This window comes from Rhipicephalus microplus, chromosome X (assembly GCF_043290135.1).
Source record: "Rhipicephalus microplus isolate Deutch F79 chromosome X, USDA_Rmic, whole genome shotgun sequence".
NCBI classification, from domain to species: domain Eukaryota; kingdom Metazoa; phylum Arthropoda; class Arachnida; order Ixodida; family Ixodidae; genus Rhipicephalus; species Rhipicephalus microplus.
In genome coordinates this window covers 339,597,259-339,621,000 of record NC_134710.1, presented here as the reverse complement: position 1 = coordinate 339,621,000, position 23,742 = coordinate 339,597,259, and the positions used below count along the sequence as shown (strand labels likewise).

The following is a 23,742-nucleotide window of genomic DNA, read 5'->3' as shown; positions in this document are numbered from 1 at the left end:
GATCGTTTCATGTGTCCTGGTTTTGCACAAGCACGGGCACACGCTTTCACTTAATCCCACGTTTCCGGGCTTGCTTTCTGTTCTCCCCTCAATATGCGAGGTTACATTACATGTAGGCATATAAACACTTGCCGACGCAACGACGGTCGCAAGATGTGCATGTTGCGCGTTCATTGCGGACCGTCAGCTTCGATGTCATGACCACTTTGGACGGATGAATTCAATCTTAGCATTACGGTCAAGTTCACTGGTTACGCATCATTTTTCAGCAGTCTACACGACTGTTGTGACGGGGGTGGTGAGTCGAGTTATGTAGGATCATACTGCCAGGTGTTATGTTGAAACTCGGGTCTTACCGGAATAGTACGTGAATTTTTTTGCCCTGCTAAAGACAAAAGCATGGCAAAAAGTTCACTCCAAGGTGTAGAATATCCAAACACTGAAATAAAACTGAACATCCATGCTTATTTTGATCTTGCTCAGAGAAACGGTGCATTAGGTGCAGAAACTCAGCATCATGTCGATAAAAGATAATGACTGTGTATCATGAGAGCTAGGCAAGTTAAAACAAATGACAACGAATTGGCGAAGTCAAAAAACAACAAAGAGGCTTCAAGGAAGTGCAGATGGACAGACTTGAGCAAGTATTTCTTCCCTTTCAAAAACCTACTGTGGCGGAAATTACCGAAGTGAACGTCCTCATTACAGGAATCATAAGTTGGCTGCCGCGGTGCTACAAGGAAACATGAGCGCCAAGAAACTATAGATCCTCTTGGTATTTAAAACACATATGAAGAACGCGCCACGTCGGCTAACGTGGCACAGAGACAACGCCCGCATTCGCCAAAACGGAAGATGTTTCTGCTGCAGAGGGCTGCAAGTCTCCTGAGGATGCAGTGTACGGTGGAGAAAAGACAGTTTTGTTACTGAGCTGCGCCGCAAGAAAAACTCTGGTCTCGTAGAACTAGCCAATGAAAAACGCGATAAAGGCACCACAAGAAAAAAATTTTGACATACATGCAGAATACGAACGCGTGGATTGAGTGGCACTGTGGCAGCAAGCAAATTTACAATAACTCCCGGATCAATTTGTATAGATAACCGCCTCCATTCGAACCCCATCGGCCTGCACGCTGGAGGCAGCTTGCACAGCGCTGACCTTTTCAGATACAGCGTCACGAGAGCAATCTGAATTGGTCAAGGCTTGCCAGGCAGCGTAACGTTCTTACGCGAGGGGTACCGCCCCACGCGAAATCGACGAAGTGGCTCTGAAAAGAGGAAAAAGGAAGAAAAAAGCGCAGTCCCGTTACTGCCTCTCTCAATGGAGGGCACCTCCACGGAAATTAAAGAGACAGAAGGAAGGAATAAAAGAAGGGTAGTGGAAAGCATTCGATCACTCGCATCACGCACGCGCGCGCAAGAAAACAAACGCGGCACATGCAATCCACCGAAAGACCACAATGCGCCCGAGAAGGGAAAAAAAAGAAAAAAAAAACCCAACGGACAGGTAAAAAGAAGTTAGGGCGCTCCCAGACCACGAGGGAAGGCGAGAGAGTGTCCACTCCGACGGGGCAACGCGCCCGTGGGGGAGAGGGAGAAACAAAAAGAAAAACTATCACGGATGCTCGGAGCAGCCTACGTAAGCAAAGTCACGTGGGACTCCGAGGAGGCGTGGTGCGCGGCGCCATGTAAACAAAAGAAGACACGTGTGTAACGGGCCTCTTTAAAGGCTCGTAAAAAGATCTGCGTCGCCGAAAAAGTACAGCAGCGCATGGAACGCCCGGCGGAGTGTCGAAACGTTAGCCGAGGGGAACAACAGGTGTTCTGGACTCACGTGTGGCAGTCCGAGTTGCGCGTAGGCGTTGAAGAGACGGCGATGAAAATATCCGCGTATCCCGGGCACTGGCACAAGATATGTTCGACCGTCTCGTCTGCCGGACACTGCACGCACGAAGGGCTGCCACTTCCACTCTGTCTGGAGAGTCGGTGCGCGGTTCGGCTGCATCCATTTCGAAGGCGCAGCAAGAAAGCACGACCACACCGACCAATTTCTGTTGACGGCAGGCGTGCGACAGCATTGCCGGCTGCTGTGCGGGGGTCCGGGTGAAGAGCCCGGACGTGACGCGCGATGATCTGCGGCGCCACATCAAAGATGTGAACGAAGATCGTTGCGGGTGTGGACGGGTCGTGGGCGTCCTTTGCCAGTGCGTCGGCTGCCTCGTTGCCGCGCACTCAGACGTGTGAGGGCACCCACTGGAATGACAAAGCGCACCCATGCACTTAGCACAATCACTGTAAACTTGCTCGTGAGGCGCTGTGCTATCGAAGGGCCATCTTCACCCTTCGCGAAGTGAGGAGCGCGGCCCGAGAATTCGAGAAGACGACGGCCGATGGCGGCAGCAGGTCGGCCAGCTGATCGGCCGCTAAGTTCAAAGCCGCGAGCTCAGTGGTCGTCGATGTCGCCGGGAGCAGAAGACGGCACTTCCTCTCATCTCGGAGCGCCAGAATGAAGCTGGCAGAAGCAGCCGAGCCGTCCCTGTTCACTGAGCCGTGGGTGTACAGATGTAGGTGGCCGGAGTATCGCTACTCGATGAGGGCGCAGGTTTTTTGTAGTAGGGCAGCCCGAGGTGTGTGCCCCTTGCTGCGTGTGCCTGGAACTCTGGTCGATACGGCCAGCCGGGAGTCCCAGTGAGGTGGAATAGGCACTCCCAGTGAGGTGGAATAGGCAGCAGGTCCGGTGACAGGGACTCCGGAGATAAGGCTGGCGTACTCCAGCGCGCTGTGGCCCATGCCAGTGTTGGGCTGTGACAGGAGCTGATTAACCAGCGCCTAGCCCCTTCGCGTCATGTGCATGCGCTCGACGTGGCGCAGAGCACGTGCCTTGGCTCTGAGCGAGAGGGAAAGCTGGCTGGCTTTGGCGTATGTCACGCCCACTGGGGAAGACCGAGGCATTCCAAAGAGGCGGCGCATGACGCCGCGATGCTCCGTCTCGAGAGTCTCCCATTGAGAAGCTCGCAATGTGACCAAGGAGAACGCATAGAGAGCCCTGGCTCCGGCGACGGCGTTGTCCCTCCTCGAGGCGATGTCAACAGCCTTTGCCCCACCCGAGGAGAGAGGATGCTGCTCCTGCGACTTTGCGAGAGCTGAGCCGGTGGCTGGCAACTGCTGGCTTCCAGCTCAGGCGGTGATCCAGCGTGATTCCGAGGTATCGCACAGATCGTCGCCACGGCAGGACGCGTCCCCGGAACGTGAGGCGGCCAACTTCGTATCGCCCCCTGAGGGTTGGGTGGACGAGAAGCGCTTCGGTCTTGGCAGTGGAGAGCTAAAGCCTAATGCTCGAGACGAAAGCATCCACGGCCTCTAGAAAGCGCTTGATGCTCTGTCGCACCTGTTTTCCGCACGAAGTAGGTCCACTCGCAAAGAGGGCGACGTCGTCCGCACGCGAAATCGAGAAACTTCTAACTACTAAAGAGTAATATAGAGTTCTGCCCACTCTGCATAAACTCGAAGCTGAGGAGAGTTCAGATCAAGATGATCGAGGAACAAGCATCAGCATTTCGCTAAGTCATTTCTGAGAAAGCCCGAGCTACCCGCAAGAGATCTTCGAAAAGACAAAAAGAGAGACAAAAAGAAAGCCGCATACGCAGTGACCTCACTGGGGGACAGCTCAGGAAGATACCGCATACAGACCAAGACATAACAGCACCTTGAACAACAAACTCAATGCAAATGACAGTTAAAGCAAGGAAATCAAAACGGGTTTTATTTGTTGTTTCTGATACCTGCAGTGTATACTAACGGTGATTGAAATTGAAATAAATTTATGTGGGCGTAGAAATATTCTTTCTGTCGATGAGGCTCGAAATCACACTTTTCGAATTGCGCATTTCGAGCCCCGCTGAGGAAAAGTTGTTTCTCACTCAACTTTATTTAACTTCATTTAGTGTCATGTTTACTTCACGGCTGTTTCAAAACAACGCAAGGTATATGCTATGTTTTCCTGAAAATAATTGTATGTCGAATACATTTGGTTGTGTCAAGGAAAGAAATGTGCCCCTGGAACAATTACCCCTCTTTAGTTATTTATATTGCTAGCGAAAAATTGGCAGATCCCACGTACAGTGGGAATCGATAATATGCAAAGCACGAATCAGGAAGGTTAATATATCACTTTAAAATCAGCACAACGTTACGAGGTGGACGTAAATTATGCCAGACATGACTTCCATGTAATGGTTATCATCTTGCACCTGGCACTTGTAATCGTCATTCATTCACGCAACGTAATACTAAATTTGGTATGCGTGAAGCTAGCGAAATGGCCACGAGTGCATCATAAGCGGGGTATGGAGTCATGTACTTACATGGTAAGCATGTCATAATTATCTAGCTTGCACCAGTCATATACCTTTGTCATCCATTCACGCCACGTAACACCAAACTTTCTATGTTTGAAGCTAGCGAAACGGTGGTGAGCGCACTATGAGCGCATCATGAAGTCATGTTTTACATGACACGCACGTCATGGTATTCATGTTTGGACGTGTCCTTTACCTTCGTAATTCATCCACGTAACATAATACGAAATTTGGTATATGTTAAGGTAGCGAAACAGCTGCGAGCGAACTAAGAGCGTGGCATGTAGTCGTGTTTTACGTGACATGCATATCATGATTATTCTGCTTGGACATGTCATTTACCTTTGTCATCTGTTTGCCTCACGTCATACCAAACTTGGTATAAGTGAAGCTAGCAAAGTGGCCGCAAGCCTATCATGAGCGTGCATGTAGCCATGTTCTTACATGACACTCATGTCATGACTGCACAAGTCATTTAACTTCGTCATTCATTCATATCATATACCACCAAACTTGGTATATTTGAAGCTAGTGAAACGGCCTTGAGCCCATCATGAGCGTGTCATGTAGGCATGTTCTTAAATGACACGCATGTCATTATTATCACTTGTGCAACATTAAAGTACCTAGATTGGCCATCCATTCACGTTATGTAATACCGAATTTGGTATACGTGAAGTTGGCCAAACGACCGCGATTGTACCAGGAGCATGGCTTCTAGCCATGACTTCCATGAAATGCACGTCATGATTTCAACGTTAGGGCTTGTCACTAACGTTCGTCACGCAGTCATATCATACTGTACCACATATTGGAGTATGTCTTGTGAACGAAACCACCGCAAGAGCAGCAAAACAATGACATGTATATCATGACATTCATAACATACATGCCAGCATTTTTATGTTATGACAAGTCATTTATACGCGTCATACAGTCATGTTATGTCATACCAATTTCGGTATAGATCCCATTATCGAAACGATCCGGAGAGCTAGAGTCGTAGGTGGCTAGACAGACAGACAGACAGACAGACAGACAGACAGACAGACAGACAGACAGACAGACAGACAGACAGACAGACAGACAGACAGACAGACAGACAGACAGACAGATAGATAGATAGATAGATAGATAGATAGATAGATAGATAGATAGATAGATAGATAGATAGATAGATAGATAGATAGATAGATAGATAGATAGATAGATAGATAGATAGATAGATAGATAGATAGATAGATAGATAGATAGATAGATAGATAGATACGGTGAATGTCGCCAAAGTTTGCTAAGAAATGCTTCGCATAAAATTTGACAGAGAGTTTGTAAATTCCAAAGTCTGTTCGACGAAAGCCTGAAGCCATTCGACTACCTATGACATGTCTTTTTGCGCATGTACAGCGTTTCAGTGTTTTGTATCGGTGAAGTCCACATTCCGGGTGGAAGCTTCTTGGAATCACTCGCCGTCAAATCGCATGAACGTGTTCCAGTGATCTTATGAAAACCAGTGGCGTGAGGCGGTTTCCGCACAAATTGCAAGTACATTTTGTGGGTGAATAGAAGACTTACGCATAATTTTCTTTAAAAGTTCGTTGTTTGAATTCAAAGCACTATATGTGACAAAAGAACAATGTCATAGTAAAAAATAAAATTTACTGGGATGTTGAAGCTTGGGAGATAAACCACTAACTCAAATGCGAATCTTTACGACCATGCCAAACTATGCGGGTATGGGGAAGTAACTTAGTATCACACTAAATGCTGCCTTTGCATCTGAAGTCCACGGGACGTCTCTTTGCTCTCCCGTAGTAGAGTACCAAGTACTCTATATTAACAATAAAAAATTAGTCAACATTTCGTGAGAAATGTGAGGACCACGAGAAGGCTCTTTGCCCTCCCACTGTAGAGTACCAAGTACTCCAAATCGTTAACAACTTTTAGGGGCGCAGCTCCTGAAGCCCTGTGTCGTATCTCCCGTGTGTTCATAAGCGCCGTAGTAGCCAGTTGCATTCATTTGCACGTATGTATGAAAACGGTGTCACAGCCCATAGAAGGAGTAAATGATGATGGGTGGGGCGAAGCGTCCTTCAGACCATCTATGCTTCCGTGCGTCCGTCTGTGCGTTCGTCTGTGTGGCCGTCATTGCATTCGTCTGTTCGTCCATCCGTCTGTCCATGCGTCCGCCTGAGCGTGTGTCCATGCGTCCATCCGTGCGTGCGTCCACCCGCCCGTCCATCCGTTCCTGAGTCCGCCCAAGCGTTCCGTTCATGCGTCCGTTCTTCCGTCACTCTGTGAGTCTGTCCGTGCGTCGGTCTGTTTGTACGTCTGTGCATTCGTCCGTCCTTCTGTCCGTTTGTGCTACCGTCCGACAGTCCGTCCGTACGCCACAAGCCCTCCATCTGCTCGAACAACATTAAAAATTGATATCTACGTTGCACATTGTTTCTCGGGTCTTTAGTTTGATGATCGGATGAGGCGATTAACCTCCCGGCGGAGAGCTTCGCCCCACTAGTCATCATTCACCTTGTGGATATGCTGTGATTTTTTGGTAAACACACCGAGACAGCTCATGGCTCTCCCATATTGCAGTCTATTGACCTTACGCAAAATTGCTGCCATCTGTCAGCCGTCGTGTGCATACCGCCATGTTACAGGCTCAGAGTGGCACAGTACGCAGAGTTCGAGTGTGTATCGTATACGTATACGAAAACACTTATAGATAGATAGATAGATAGATAGATAGATAGATAGATAGATAGATAGATAGATAGATAGATATACAGATAGATAGATATATAGATAGATAGATAGATAGATAGATAGATAGATAGATAGATAGATAGATAGATAGATAGATAGATAGATAGATAGATAGATAGATAGATAGATAGATAGATAGATAGATAGATAGATAGATAGATAGATAGATAGATAGATAGATAGATAGATAGATAGATAGATAGATACGGTCAAAGTTGCCGAAGTCCGCTAAGAAATTCTTCACATTTAATATTACACACCTGGAACATCATGGCCCTACCAGTGCTTCGTGCGAGAAGCGACCGCATCAATCTGAAGAGAGCCACAGCGATCTTATCGAACCAGTGAAGCCCTAGAACAAAAGACCCACCTGCCACTAGAAAGCAACTGTTGGGAACGAAGTTTCTACTGCTGCTATTACCACTTCATGCTTCGCCGCGGAGCGCCACCAACAGCTGCGAAAGCTTTGGAGAACCACGAGCCGGCGAGTGTTCGTCTTCCTTTCAGTGTAGCTTTCTTTTGCCTTTTTAATGGCTCTGTCAATGCTGGCCATGAGCCAGGGTTATAGTATATGCTATCTCTTTTGGTCGTTTATTGTTGCCATCGTTTGCCACTCTGTACTTGCAATATGTTTTCACGTGGTGAATCGAAAGATTAAATCAATTTTGTACTCTCTCTCTCTCTCTCTGTATTCGTATGTAGAAGCAGATGTTGATTTATTGTCAAAATAACATCACGCATTACGCAAAATTCAAGTACTTGTAGTAGTTCATGTTACTTCGCTGGTGTGGTCTGTTGACTGAACCACCGCATTTCTCCCCCACTGCACGTAACTTTATATCTCGGGCAGGCAGTCGGCAGTTCAGTTTCTCATTTGCAAATGCAAAGTATCTTCATGCTTTGCATGAAAACCGGCTTTTGGTTCAAGACTTCAATGTCGTTACACACCGAATTCCTTGCATAGTGTTATCGCTGAGGGGCGAGCTAGAACTAGAGGAAACATTCGGGCCCCAAATCCAACGTTTAGGCCTTTTCTCGCCAGCCTTCATCACGCGTTTCGGGTGGTGGATTTTACAAAAAAAAAAAAAAGCTGGGAATTAAAGAGACTGGAAATAGTTTAGCAGTTTTATGGGCTGATGGGGGTATCAATTTAATGCGGATAACTTCGTGTTGGTTCATCTTTGCTTTTTCCATTTCTGGTCCTCATTTAACCCCATTGTCGTGTAGCAAACAAGACGCAAATCTTGTTAACCTCTATTCTTTTTTCCTTGTTGCTTGTTCTTTTCCTCTGCTCTAATTTACCATTCAAGAGAACTTCAATAAGTGTCTCGCGACTTCAGTGTTTTAGGAGGTCCTACTACGTTTTTGTCTTCTGGGCTCAAACAGGTATTGATGCGGGAGGAGAAGGGCCAATCACAATACAATAAGAGTTGCACATCCCAATATAAACCTACAATGGCGGTCGACGTATATCTAAAGGCTCGCTATATATCAGAATGACATTATCGTAGAAATCTCGTTTCGAAAATTTATATCGTACATAAGAATATCACTTATTATATACAATGTTTTTTTCTCTAACTTCGAACACTTTTGTTTTTAGACAGCCTACAACGTTTCCTCGAATCATGTCAATAGGGGTGTATTATTTGCCGAGGACCTCATTTTCAAGATGAGAGCTATATATTTACTTATATGAAGTACAGCGAACAAACTTTCAAGTGGTAACATTATGGCACCTGATTATATTGCAATGTTGAAAGGAATCGTTATAAAGTCTACTTACGGGTTCCAACATGTGAATATGTTCACGTATAGCGAAATAACTGCGTTCGCGCGGGGCGCAATTCTCATGAGACGTCGCAGGATGGTGTAAACTGAGAATTCATTCAGCACACCACTCGATAAATCTTCATATTTCGGACCCCCACTGCTAGAATGACTACGCGTCCAATCGGGACTTGCGTATGCCGCCAATCGCAATCGACTCCTGGAAAAAGAGAGGTGAAAAGACTGCTACATTTTGCGCCACACTTCTTCATCGTATGAGCGGCTAAACGAACATCCCCGCTTCGCCTTTTACGTGCCTATCATCGGGTAATAGATTATGTCGCCTCTTATTTGGTTTTGAGTGACAATTTCGAAAAGTTTAAGCACGTATAACTACTATGATGATTACGTTGATAACTTCAACACACGTGTGCACAGTACATGTAGAAGTAAGGTATTCGACGCTCTTGGTTTTTTTTTTTTTTGGAGAAAGGTTTACGTTCCTTTTCTTGCGAGTTAAGGCCGCCAGAGTAAATTGCTTTATTGTTTTTTTATTTTTTATTAATCGAAGGAAAAGGGAACAAAATATCAATCAGTGCTTACAGAAACGCCAGCCCCATATGGGACCGAATTCAAAAAAGTTCCTCTTTGCAAATGCCCGACAAAATTGGCTGGCAATACTTTCACTATTGTGATGTACCCAGCAGTATGATTGCCGTGAATTTTCTTTTATTTTTATATTTCAAAAGATTCACTTGTAAGATGCTGTTTTAGAAGAGTCGTGTTATTGTTCTCCTTATGTTACCAGAAATGTAATGGCCAAAATGATACGTCAGTGAGCCTTTTCCAATCTGACCTATATGCGCTGTTTATCTGTACGCTATTTCGTGCAACACGCATTCGTTTCACAAACGAATATCAATGCACAGAAAGCAGCTTTTGTAACTAAATGTCCCTATTTGTGCTGGAATGTTTCATGACGTTATTTAGTGGCAATCTACGGACGGCCAAGAGCACGCAGAGCAACCAGCTGAACTAGTTAGGCCTTGTCAGATTTTTCTGCTAGAATTGATACCAAACATGATGAGCTAAAGAAAGACATCACAAAGGTTATTGAAGGCGAGCTACAAACTCTTAGACAGTCAATCAACTTCATGAATGAGCAATTTGAGCAATTCAGGGTGGAACTTGGCGAAACAAAGAAAGAACTTGCTGCGGTGCGAGCAGAAAACCACGCGATTAAAAGCGAAAACAGTCGCCTCGTCAAGAATATTAAGGAAATAAAACAGGAACTCACTGCTCAGCAACAATATAGTAGACAGAATAACCTAGAAATAAAGGGAGTTCCTGTGATGGAGGGGGAAAACTTGGTCTCCACAATGCAACAGCTTGCCAGCTACCTGAAAGTTGAAATCAAAGAAACAGATATAGACGTCGTGCACCGAGTGCCATCAAGGAACGCGTCAACACCTAACATCATAGTTAGGTTTCTTTCGAGAGCTGTGAAAGATAATGTTCTGAAGACTGCTAAGAAGCAACGACTTAACACGACAGCTTTAGGTTTTCAGGGCATCGCATCTCCAGTGTACATAAATGAGCACTTGTGTCCGGCAAACAAGGAATTGCTAACAGCCGCTCTAAAGACAAAGCGGGAAAAAAAGTGGAAGTACACCTGGGTAACTGGTGGAAAGATTTTGATGCGGAAGGCGGATAATTCACGTGTGCTTCACGTCACATGTGCTGAGGATCTTTCCAAAGTTGTTTGAGGATTGCCTGCTTGTTTCTGTAACCTGGAGTTTCCTATACTTTTAAATGGCGTTTTCTTTTTCTGAGGTTGAAAACATATGGCTGCAGCAGGATCATTTCGCAGTATTACATTGTAATATTCGCAGCATAAAAAAGAACTTCGATCATCTGCTTTCGTACTTATCACAGCACTCGTTTAAATATGATGTCATCGCTATAACTGAAACTTGGCTTCGAGAAAGCGAATCAGTTCATTTACCCGGCTACGTCATGCTTTCGCAACCTAGAAACAGTGCTACACGAGGAGGGGGTGTGGCGCTATTTATCAAAGACTGCTTTAGTTTCGTTCACCTTAGCAATAGCTCATGCTGCAGTTCATCGGCAGAGACTCTTTTTATTCATCTTCAGAATGGTGTCATCATCGGTGTAATATATCGTCCACCAATTTCCAGTGTGGCTGATTTCATTACTGTGATGGAAAGTACCATGATACCCATTGTGGCCTCTAAAGCACCTATTATTGTCTGCGGTGATATTAACATAGACGTGTCTGGAGATACATGTGATGATTACGTGTTTTTGCTACAATCAGTTAATCTGAGAAATGTTATTTCATCACCCACTCGCATAACAGACCACTCGGAGTCGATTATTGATCACGTGTTGTGTAACGCTGACCTGGATGTATCGGCAGGCGTATACGCTGTTGCTATTGCGGATCACAATCCCACCTTTCTATTTTTACCCCAGAAATACATTTGTGCTCCTGCCATACCTGCCATTAAACGAACAACACGTGTCGACTATAATTCCGTGCAAAAACTACTACAAGGAACGAATTTTGATGCCCTCTATGATGAAGACGTGGACGTCGAGTGTGATAACATTGTAAAATGCATTATGGATGTCATTGAACGATCAACGCGTAGCTGTTCGCGCCGAAATTATGACCATGCCATATGTCCATGGATGAATAGAAATATACTTGAGGTTTTGAAGCTGAAAGATTTTTACTACGACAAATGGAAAAATAACAGGAGCAATGAATACTACCATCAAAATTTTAAGCTTTACAGAAACAAGTCAGTAGCAATGATAAGAAAATCCAAGAAGTGCTACTATACCAACCTAGTGAAAAAAAATGATGGTAACACGAAGAAAATATGGCAGATTGTTAAAGACGTCACTGGCATGGGTAGCAAAGAACGCATTACACCTGATAATCCAACTCGTGAAGTGGCCGACAACTTTAACGATTACTTTACTAATATTGGTCTCAGCCTTGCGAGGAAGTTCCCTACTCATATGCAGAATTTAAATGCACCCTGTACTGTTACCAATAATTTTGATTTATGTGATGTAACTGAGGATGACATCCGACAAGTAATTAATAAGTTACCAGGGAACAAGGCAGCTGGACATGACGCCATATCATCAAGGATTTTAAAGGAGAATATTGATGTATTGTGTGGTCCCTTATGCCATATATTTAATCATGCATTTTCCTCTAAAACTTATCCTAGTATACTTAAGACCGCCAAAGTAATACCAGTGTACAAATCTGGTGATCGGAATCTTCCGGACAGCTACAGACCAATATCTGTTCTGAGTAGTATTAACACTACGCTTGAAAAACTAATATCGTCGCAATTAAGGCGCTTCCTGGGTGAACAGAATGTACTTTGTCCCCAGCAACACGGCTTTGTTGCAAACAGGTCCACTTCAACTGCTGTTTCGATGCTTACGCAATATATTAATTCCGCGCTACATGAAAACAACATAGCAATAGCAGTATTTTTAGACATACGAAAGGCATTTGATGCTATTAGTCATTCCATTTTACTGGAAAAAATGCATTCTTATGGGATAAAAGGTAACTCGCTTGATTTTTTTTCTAGTTATCTATCGGCACGCAAACAAAAGGTAGTCATTGGTGACATCAAATCATCCTACGGTTATATTAAATGCGGGGTGCCACAGGGTTCAGTTTTGGGCCCTATATTGTTCTCTCTTTATATTAATGATGTCCCGCGATCCCTACAAAGGTCAAGGGCACTGATGTACGCGGACGACACTGTTTTAGTTTTCACAGGACACTCCTTAGCAGATTTACAAAATGACGCGATGACCGATTTATCGAACATTTCGGAATGGTTTGCCAGGAATCAGCTGACTGTTAACTGTACTAAAACAAAGTATATGGTGTTTCACTCTCGTAGGAAACATATTGACGCTGAATCTCTTAACCTAACAATAAACAACACTCCTATTCAACAAGTTCCTTGTTTTAAATATTTAGGCGTCACTTTTGATGAACACTTACACTGGCATGAGCAAGTACAAAGTGTGTGCGCAAAGCTAGCCTATGGCTGCTATTCTCTAATAAAAGCTCGCCAATATTTTCCACAAGCTATTCTCCGCACACTCTACTTTTCATTGTGTCATTGTCACATAGGTTACTGTCTGGAATCGTGGGGTGTGACGTACAACAGTTATCTAAAAACTCTTGAGCGACTTCAAAAGCGTACACTGAAAATCATAAGCCAAGGTGAATCAGTAAGTAATATTTTCCAATCACAACGCATTCTCTCAGTTCCGATGTTGCGTGACTACAAAATTGCTGTTTCAGTAAATAACATAATTAATAGAAATTCACCTTTGCCTGCTGATCTTTTTTCAATTCCTAAACGCAATACGCGACATGCTTCGAATGGTAATTTCAATCTGCCCAAATGTTTTAATGTTTACGGAGAAAGACTGATACAGTTTAGTGGAACAAAAATATGGAACACGGTCCCCCTAGAGATTAAAACGGCACGTAATTTCAGCATGGCATGTAAATCATTTTTTCTGTGGAGTCAAGACATGTAAGCATGTGTGTGTGATTCGATTTTCATTGTATTTTTTTAATAAGTGCCTATGTATAGAAACTAGCTGCAAGCTAATAAGTATGCATATCTGCAAGAAAAAATGTATTACTGTGTTATCTGTATCACATGATTGTTTTTTTTTATGTTGTTACCTCAGAGCTGACCTGTACACTTTTTTATGTTGCACATTGTATTGGACCGTCCACTAGCCACTTTAGGCTATCGGTCCAAATAATCCCTGTAATTGCATATATCTATTTATGAAAATAAAGCTTCATTGATTGATTGATTGATTGATTGATTGAACCGACATGTTTTTATTAACCATCCAAGACCTGCACACGTCCCGCACATTATGTCGCGCCACGTCAGGACCGGACTTACACAATTGACCCTGTTAACACGAGTGTGGGAATATCGAGTGAGGATTACACGTGTCTTCAATTGATGAAAAAAAAAAATCGTCAACCAAATAGAAGCGGGGCAGGAACTCACCTTCTGAGGGCCAATAATCAGTTTTTGGAGACGGGGCAACAACCTTGTCGGCGTGTGTGCTCTACACGTGGATTGCTTAGCGTTAACGTACAGTGCACTTGGGCAAGCCGTAGGGTCCAGTGTATAGCGCGCGAAAGCCGCCATGATCGAAAACAGTCGTAACTTCAGCACCGTGTGCTTGCGTTGGCGAGAGATCCGCGTGTGCAGTTCCACAATGATTAGTGCGAGCCTAGCGCTATAGGCGCCAATGCTCATAAAAATCGCCCCACAAAAGAAGACTGAAAGAAGTCGAAACCACAACGTAGAGGTTTTCTTCTTGGCCTGCCCATTCTCGGTCAGCCAGCTTTTCTTACGTTTAGCATGGAATTCGTAGCAGCTTGACACTGCAGCTGCTCTTCTTCCCCCCTCAGTCTCTCTGTGTGTATGTTACAAGGACGACAAAAAAAAACTGTATTATTCAGCTATCTTTAGCCAGAGTTCAACAACATTCCGCGACACACGCAATTACGACTCGAGCAAATGCACGTCGCGGACCGTTGCCTGGAATTAGTCGAACTATTTCTTGCGTGCTAATTTATTATTTAACTAGATCTGCTTAACTAACTTTCCAAGGAAGGAAGATGGATAAAACATTTCAATGAGAAAGTTGTAGATCGGTTTTCAAAATGTCCGATTAGACAGTTTTCAACTTTGCATCTGTAAAGTATTACTGTTCTCCTGCTAATTACAAATGCCCGCGAAATACAAAGAAATACCACGTGACATACCCGCTCGCGCGCCAGAGCTCACAATGATTCTAGTGCTCTCTAATGTTCCGCGTACGAACAATACGCTTCCCTCGCAGCGGTTCAGGACAGCGATAAACAGTCACAGCGGTTATTGTTTTTGTGACCGATAGTAAAACGTGTTCATTGCAAAGCCACCGCCAACGTTGCGGCCCTGTCGAGACAGAAGAATAGGGCTAACGCTATACTCGTTCGTACGCGGAACGTTAGGCAGCGCTAGGATCATTGTGCGCACTGGTGCGCGAGCGGTTTTTTTTTCTTATTTCGCGAGCATTTGTGATCAGCAGCAAAACACTAATACTTAACAAATATAACGTTGAAAACTATCTAATCGGACGTTTTGCAAACCGATATACAACATTCTTGTTGAAATTTTCATTTATTTTTCTTCCTTCGAATGTTATTTAAAAAGAGAGAAAGAAATGTATAAGTATAAGGGCTCGTTTTCCCGTGCTTCTCACAATATAATGAAATCTAACAGACAATGATGCCAAGTAATGTATAGGGGAAGTTATCAGACCGAATTTTAACGTAAATGTGAAGAAAGATAATTTGCCGTATATATATATATATATATATATATATATATATATATATATATATATATATATATATACATAATAATAATGAGATATAACAGACAGTAATGCCAAGGAATGTACAGGGGAAGTTATTAACATTAATGGAATGTAAATAAGAAGAAAGAAAAGTGGATGAAAAAATTACCAACTGTAAGCAGGAATCGAACCTACGACCTTCGAATTACGCGTTCGATGCTCTAACCACTGAGCTATTACAGCGGCACTCCCTCCATCCACTTTTTTGGGTTTATCTGTGAATTTAGAAGTAGGAGCGACAGTCAGCGCCATCTATAAGCCAAACAACGAGTGTGAAAACACTCTTATGCGCATGTTTGGCGTCACGTAGCACGTGAACTTATTATGAGCGGGCAGCTGATTAATTGTCCCTCTTATACAACCTAAACACACCAAGTCTGCCAGTACGAGACCCTCGTTCAATGAAATAAGGGAAAGAAGTGTATACCTAAGGGCTCGTTTTTCCGTGTTTTTAACACAATAATAATGAGATATAACAGACAGTAATGCCAAGGAATGTACAGGGGAAGTTATTAACATTAATGGAATGTAAATAAGAAGAAAGAAAAGTGGATGAAAAAATTACCAACTGTAAGCAGGAATCGAACCTACGACCTTAGAAAAAGTGGATGGAGGGAGTGCCGCTGTAATAGCTCAGTGGTTAGAGCATCGAATGCGTAATTCGAAGGTCGTAGGTTCGATTCCTGCTTACAGTTGGTAATTTTTTCATCCACTTTTCTTTCTTCTTATTTACATTCCATTAATGTTAATAACTTCCCCTGTACATTCCTTGGCATTACTGTCTGTTATATCTCATTATTATTGTGTTAAAAACACGGAAAAACGAGCCCTTAGGTATACACTTCTTTCCCTTATTTCATTGAACGAGGGTCTCGTACTGGCAGACTTGGTGTGTTTAGGTTGTATAAGAGGGACAATTAATCAGCTGCCCGCTCATAATAAGTTCACGTGCTACGTGACGCCAAACATGCGCATAAGAGTGTTTTCACACTCGTTGTTTGGCTTATAGATGGCGCTGACTGTCGCTCCTACTTCTAAATTCACAGATAAACCCAAAAAAGTGGATGGAGGGAGTGCCGCTGTAATAGCTCAGTGGTTAGAGCATCGAACGCGTAATTCGAAGGTCGTAGGTTCGATTCCTGCTTACAGTTGGTAATTTTTTCATCCACTTTTCTTTCTTCTTATTTACATTCCATTAATGTTAATAACTTCCCCTGTACATTCCTTGGCATTACTGTCTGTTATATCTCATTATTATTGTGTTAAAAACACGGAAAAACGAGCCCTTAGGTATACACTTCTTTCCCTTATTTCATTGAACGAGGGTCTCGTACTGGCAGACTTGGTGTGTTTAGGTTGTATAAGAGGGACAATTAATCAGCTGCCCGCTCATAATAAGTTCACGTGCTACGTGACGCCAAACATGCGCATAAGAGTGTTTTCACACTCGTTGTTTGGCTTATAGATGGCGCTGACTGTCGCTCCTACTTCTAAATTCACAGATAAACCCAAAAAAGTGGATGGAGGGAGTGCCGCTGTAATAGCTCAGTGGTTAGAGCATCGAACGCGTAATTCGAAGGTCGTAGGTTCGATTCCTGCTTACAGTTGGTAATTTTTTCATCCACTTTTCTTTCTTCTTATTTACATTCCATTAATGTTAATAACTTCCCCTGTACATTCCTTGGCATTACTGTCTGTTATATCTCATTATTATTGTGTTAAAAACACGGAAAAACGAGCCCTTAGGTATACACTTCTTTCCCTTATATATATACATATATATATATATATATATATATATACATATATATATATATATATATATATATATATATATATATATATATATATATATATATATATATATATATATATATATATGGGTGTTCGATTGTCACTGCGTGCTCCTACGCACTTAGACTACCTGACCTATGGCTGCCGTCTCAAAGTGCGGACGATCTTATTCTCAATTTTATAGCAAGCCGGGCGAACTGCAAATATGCGGTCAGTTGAGAATTTCATGTTGCCGTTCTCACGGTGGTTACTCGGCAGGCCTGCTACTGCGGCAAACAAGACTAAGCAAGTACAAACTTATAATGATGATCTGCAGGACACAGGTCGGCTGAAAAAAAGCGGAGCTCACTGAGACTCACGCAAGAAATACAGCTTGCGTTTAGTGCTCCCTTAATTGCACTCAGACTCAGAAAATTTTTTTGTATACACTCGCTCTCTCACGGAGACTGCAGTAAATGCTGCTCTGCGATCGTTTATGAGATCAGCAGGTGCACAAAGACGCAAAACAATGCTGTGGACGAAGAATTTGGCAACTTCAACTGCGGTTCTCCTAGGCACAGCTTTGGTCTCCGCATAGTGAGTCACATAGTCGGTTGCTACAAGTATACACTTATTTTCAGAGGATGATGTAGGAAATAGACCTAGAAGATGCACTCCTTCTTGCTGAAATGGTGCTGGACGTCGAATCTAAAGCTGGAGGAAACCGGCGGGCTTCAAAGATGGAACTCTACGCCTTTGACGTAAAGTATTGACATCCCCACGTGGAGAGAGCTGAATATAGCATTCTCTCTCTCTGTGTCACCAAGGAGGGACAAATGTAGTGCGCGGGTAGCATAACAGGAACAGCATAGGTCAATATTGAAAACTTGTCGCCAGTTTGTTGAACATGAAAAAGGAGAGCAGAGCGTATAACCGTATACAGAGCACTAAAACACTTCGTACGGTTGTCTGTGTGCCCCTTCTATTCTAGTTTTTTGCACCGCTTTTTCACTTCATTGTGAATTAGGGAGAAGGGGCAAAACAGTTTTTATCAATAGTGTGCCGCTGAAACTTCCAATTACGTGCATGCTCATGAGCGCATTTCAAATTTGAATGAACTCATTCACAAATTGCCCATTTATCATCCAACAACTCAGTCAATAATTATATCATTGTCTGCGAAGGAGAGGTCCTTTTATGTTGGGTGTGCCACCAAGATAGACTGTGATGATGCAGACAGCTTTTATACACTAAGATTCATTTTAACTGTAACCGCAATATAGCACCTATACACAGTCAGTAGAAAAGAGGTAAGAATAGAGCGGTGAAGACAATTGTGAGGAAGGATTCATCGCTACCGTGAGATTTCAAATAGGGTGGCCGTTCTACCAATTTACAAGTGCCATCGTTTTTAGAAAGCGAAGACCTAGCACAGTGCTCGCAGTTTTCTTTCCATTCTTTAACGCGCACCGCTTTAGTTTGTACAAATGCAAACAAAAGATTGAGAGCCGGAGATAGAAGGCAATATCAGAGCGAGAACGCAAATTTCTGTTCTTGCGGCGGCAAGGTTTTATGTCTGAATGAAGATAAACGATCGTGCACAGAAGATTGGATCGCGAAGACTTACGATTGCCTTCCGGAATACCTTTCCGACGAGGCTGCACGAACTTTTGGAAAAAGATCTCGCACAGACAGTGCCTTTTGTGTTTCTTTTCCTTCAGTTTTTTTTCTTTAGCTTTACGTCATAGCAAGTCCACTGATTTGACCTTATCCCGCTCCACGTGTAGATTGAGGCGAACGCCCAAAAGAAGCCACTATCTCTTTATGAACTTTCTTCCCGTGTGTGTGTGCCTGTAAGCGTGCGTATGTGTGTGAGTTCACGCGTGCGCACGCGCTTATCTTTTGGCGGGGGCAGCTCGTACGTCTTGTGCTTTCGCCAGAAAGACTGCGTTTTGTCACAGAGTGCGCAAAGGCGACTTCGCTCATTGCAGAAAAAAGCGAGCTGTTATAACACATTGAATAATGGTGACCCTTGCTAGATCGCACTTGTCCTATGTGTACCGGTGCGTATGTGCTGTGTCATTTGTGTTTGAGGAACGCTTCAAGTGTCGAGCTGAAAACGTTTTTAGTACGCGCTCATTGTCTGTGTTTTCCTTTAGTGCGTCCCTTGTGCTTCAAGTTTCGATCGGCTTGCCGTTGTTCTCGTGACATCCCAATATGTCGCATTCGCATTCACTGCTTCGACCTTGCGGTGAAACTGTGACTTCTTTTTTTACGGTACCGTGGTTCGTTTTAGAGGGAAAACTATTATCATGCAACTCGAGTGAATGTGAATGCAAAAAAAGAAGAGCACGGTGAGAATTCACGGTGTTTGCTCGCTTGATAGATAGATAGATAGATAGATAGATAGATAGATAGATAGATAGATAGATAGATAGATAGATAGATAGATAGATAGATAGATAGATAGATAGATAGATAGATAGATAGATAGATAGATAGATAGATAGATAGATAGATAGATAGATAGATAGATAGATAGATAGATAGATAGATAGATAGATAGATAGATAGATAGATAGATAGATAGATAGATAGATAGATAGATAGATAGATAGGGTTTAACATCCCAAAACCCCCATATGAATATGAGAAACACCGTAGTGGAGTACTCCGAAAATTCTGACCACCTGTGGGTCTTTAACGTGCACCAAAATCTGAGCACACGGGTGTCTGCTCGCTTGTCTGCTGGGAATATATGGTAAGGCTAAAATAAGGAGAACAGGAGAAGGTAGGTTAATCTATAGCTGTCTAAATTGAGTGCGGACTCAGAAATACCAACTTGGAATCTTGTCTGGCAGCCGACGAATTCCATGTCCTGTAAAACAGTATCCTGAGATCACAGCAAACTTCTAACGAAAAACGGCAGAGTGTTTGAACGGAGTGATAAAGATAAAGATAAGTGGCAAGAGGGAAACAGGGCAGTTAACTGGGAGATAAGTATTCAGTTTGCTAACCGGTATTAATGGGCTCAGCGTCAGCAACAGAGAGGAGAGAAAGAAAAGCTAAGGAGAGTGAAAGAAGGGGGATAGGCCCACACACACACACACACACACACACACACACACACACACACACACACACACACACACACACACACACACACACACACACACACACACACACACACACACACACACACACACACACACACACACACACACACACACACACACACACACACACACACACACACACACACACACACACACACACACACACACACACACACACACACACACACACACACACACACACACACACACACACACACACACACACACACACACACACACACACACACACACACACACACACACACACACACACACACACACACACACACACACACACACACACACACACACACACACACACACACACACACACACACACACACACACACACACACACACACACACACACACACACACACACACACACACACACACACACACACACACACACACACACACACACACACACACACACACACACACACACACACACACACACACACACACACACACACACACACACACACACACACACACACACACACACACACACACACACACACACACACACACACACACACACACACACACACACACACACACACACACACACACACACACACACACACACACACACACACACACACACACACACACACACACACACACACACACACACACACACACACACACACACACACACACACACACACACACACACACACACACACACACACACACACACACACACACACACACACACACACACACACACACACACACACACACACACACACACACACACACACACACACACACACACACACACACACACACACACACACACACACACACACACACACACACACACACACACACACACACACACACACACACACACACACACACACACACACACACACACACACACACACACACACACACACACACACACACACACACACACACACACACACACACACACACACACACACACACACACACACACACACACACACACACACACACACACACACACACACACACACACACACACACACACACACACACACACACACACACACACACACACACACACACACACACACACACACACACACACACACACACACACACACACACACACACACACAAGCACACACGTGCGCTCTTACGCACACATGCGCGAGAGGTAGGTATATGTTCACTGAAGACAATGAACGGTTGTGCTACAGGGCGAAAACATTTGAACCGCGCATGAACAAAGCACTCACAGGTCGTCAACTGAATGAGAGCTGTAGTGACAGTTCGCGAAAGAGGGATCAATGCGCGTCGTCCTTTATCATGAAGCGACAGACACGGTTTCCGTCGACCCGTTCATTAGGACCGACATCCCCAGTGTAAGTAGTCTCATCGTATAAGTATCCTTGAAATTGGGAATGAAAACTCCAGTAGAAAACGATGGAATAGGCAGTACACCACATCGTAAATGTCAGTGCCGTGGAGTCATTACAATTCCCCACGAGACGAATTGTAAAATCTCTCTGGCGAATTACTTCGTTGGAATACCAAGGGTCACTAAATTTTGCGGAAGTGTAATAGTGTAATTTGTAAGTTTGACATATGAAAAGAACACACACACACACACACGAAATAACAATGATTCGAGACCAGCTCTATGAGCACAGTCGCAAATGTCAGGATGTCCGGTGCGAAGGGATCAAGCTTGCTATTCCTATTCCATCTTCCAGATCTTTTTACGAGAAAAAAATGTGAGAAATAATCGATACATATGCTGCACGTGCTTGAAAAAAGTGACTCGACGTGAACTGAGTGACCGATCGAAATGCGTCGACAACTACGCAGACGTTTCATTACAAGGCTTTTACTCTTTTTGGAGAACTCGACTCTCAATTTCTAGAATTACCACACCTGACAAAGAATTTAGACGATGAGTCACTTCATTCGCTTCCCTTTACCAAGTGCCTCTGTGTACGTCTTTTTAAATGCCAGGCGAGACGACAGCCTGTTTTGCACGTCCCTGCAAGCTTAGATGCGTGACAGAGTGGGCTTAAAGCATGCAGGAACTGCGAGCCTTCGAGACTACTATGGTGGAGAAACTTGCATGACTATTAGCTGAGTTGTATTTATTGCGAGGCAATATAGTATACCCACAGACCTAAATTTGATGATTCAATTTCTTTTTGTAGTAAAACGTGTTTTACAGGTCGCTAATGTCCCATTCTGGGGTGTGAGAGGTATTTATTCACAAATCTTGATAAATGGTGTAGTGACGAATGCTAGTTTTATCAGTACAGATGTGAAGCGCTGTGACTTGCCTTGTGATGTGGTACGCTTGTTTATAACTCCCGCATTCACTGCAACAGCCTCTCAATAGATTTTTAGTGGAAATCGTACTGATACGCATCATCTACATTTGTGAATTTTCAAAGAGAAAGAGAGAGAATGCAAAAAGAAATAGTTAGTGATACACGAGCCCCCCCCCCCTCCACTTATTGACTTATTGCGAAAAGGTGCTGCTATAGCAGTGATACCTAGTGCAAACCACGTTGTTGCACGGAGGAATGCGCACGGAAGACTGCATTCGCGTGGAATCGAATGAACTATATAGTTATCAAGCAACGCCCTATTTTGTATGCATACAGCAAAGAGGCACCGTTTCTTCATGATGCCGGCCTTTGGCGTGCAGTTCGGGCAAATTCACCCAAAAAAAAAAAAACTTCCCCGTACTGGCTATTTTGCATTCTAACACTGTCTGTAGACTTTCTTTTATTCTTCAGCGGCACTATCCTCAAAATCAGTGAATAATCGTCAAGCCCCCCCCCCCCCAAAAAAAAAAGAAAAAGACGCCCGCAGCCTTCGTTGAAACAGAGTATAATGACTAGACCAAATTATCGGCAAATGACTATTTTGTTTCTTGCGTCCCTGTTGTGCTACTTTGATATATGAGCAGCCATGAGAGGCTAAGAAGGGCTTCTATAGTGTTTTATATTCTCTGTAATTGCCTATTTTTGACGTGTGTGCCTAAACTTCTATAAGCGCCTACAAATGCCTATTTTCAAAGTCATGCCTATATGAACGCTATTTAACCTCAAATTTTGCTTTCCAGTACATTTGTAGACCTATATTTATTGTGCAGGGCGAAATTCAGCTTTCATAACTCTGTGTGGTGCAACTTATATTCCGTTCGATAAATTCCCTTCATCAATGTCAAGGCTTAAAAGTCTCTTAGCTAATAGGAAGGTCCATTACCCTCTACACGTATATTTGTCCACGTTGCGTCGTCTCCTGGTATTCGTATTGAACAGAAGATCCTTCTGTGCAGTTCTAGGACGAATAAAAACAAACATGAAACCGTGGATTGTCATCAGGAGAAAGCAGAGTGTAGATAAAAAAATGGGTCTACGTGGTTTTTATTTTCCTTGTCACCTACTTCTTAAACAGCGCTTCACTAGGTCACACGAGAA

At 43.6% G+C, this 23,742-nt stretch overlaps 1 protein-coding gene and 2 non-coding genes across 3 annotated transcripts in view; all 3 read left to right on the top strand.

Annotated features, from left to right (window-relative positions):
- The window catches only part of LOC119161208 (RYamide receptor), a 362,447-nt gene that overhangs the window by 259,312 nt on the left and 79,393 nt on the right, over positions 1-23,742 (top strand). The window lies entirely within an intron of this gene.
- On the top strand, positions 16,483-16,555 carry TRNAT-CGU (transfer RNA threonine (anticodon CGU)). Its single transcript has one exon. It is a non-coding gene; the product is annotated as a tRNA-Thr (tRNA).
- On the top strand, positions 16,939-17,011 carry TRNAT-CGU (transfer RNA threonine (anticodon CGU)). The gene has a single exon. It is a non-coding gene; the product is annotated as a tRNA-Thr (tRNA).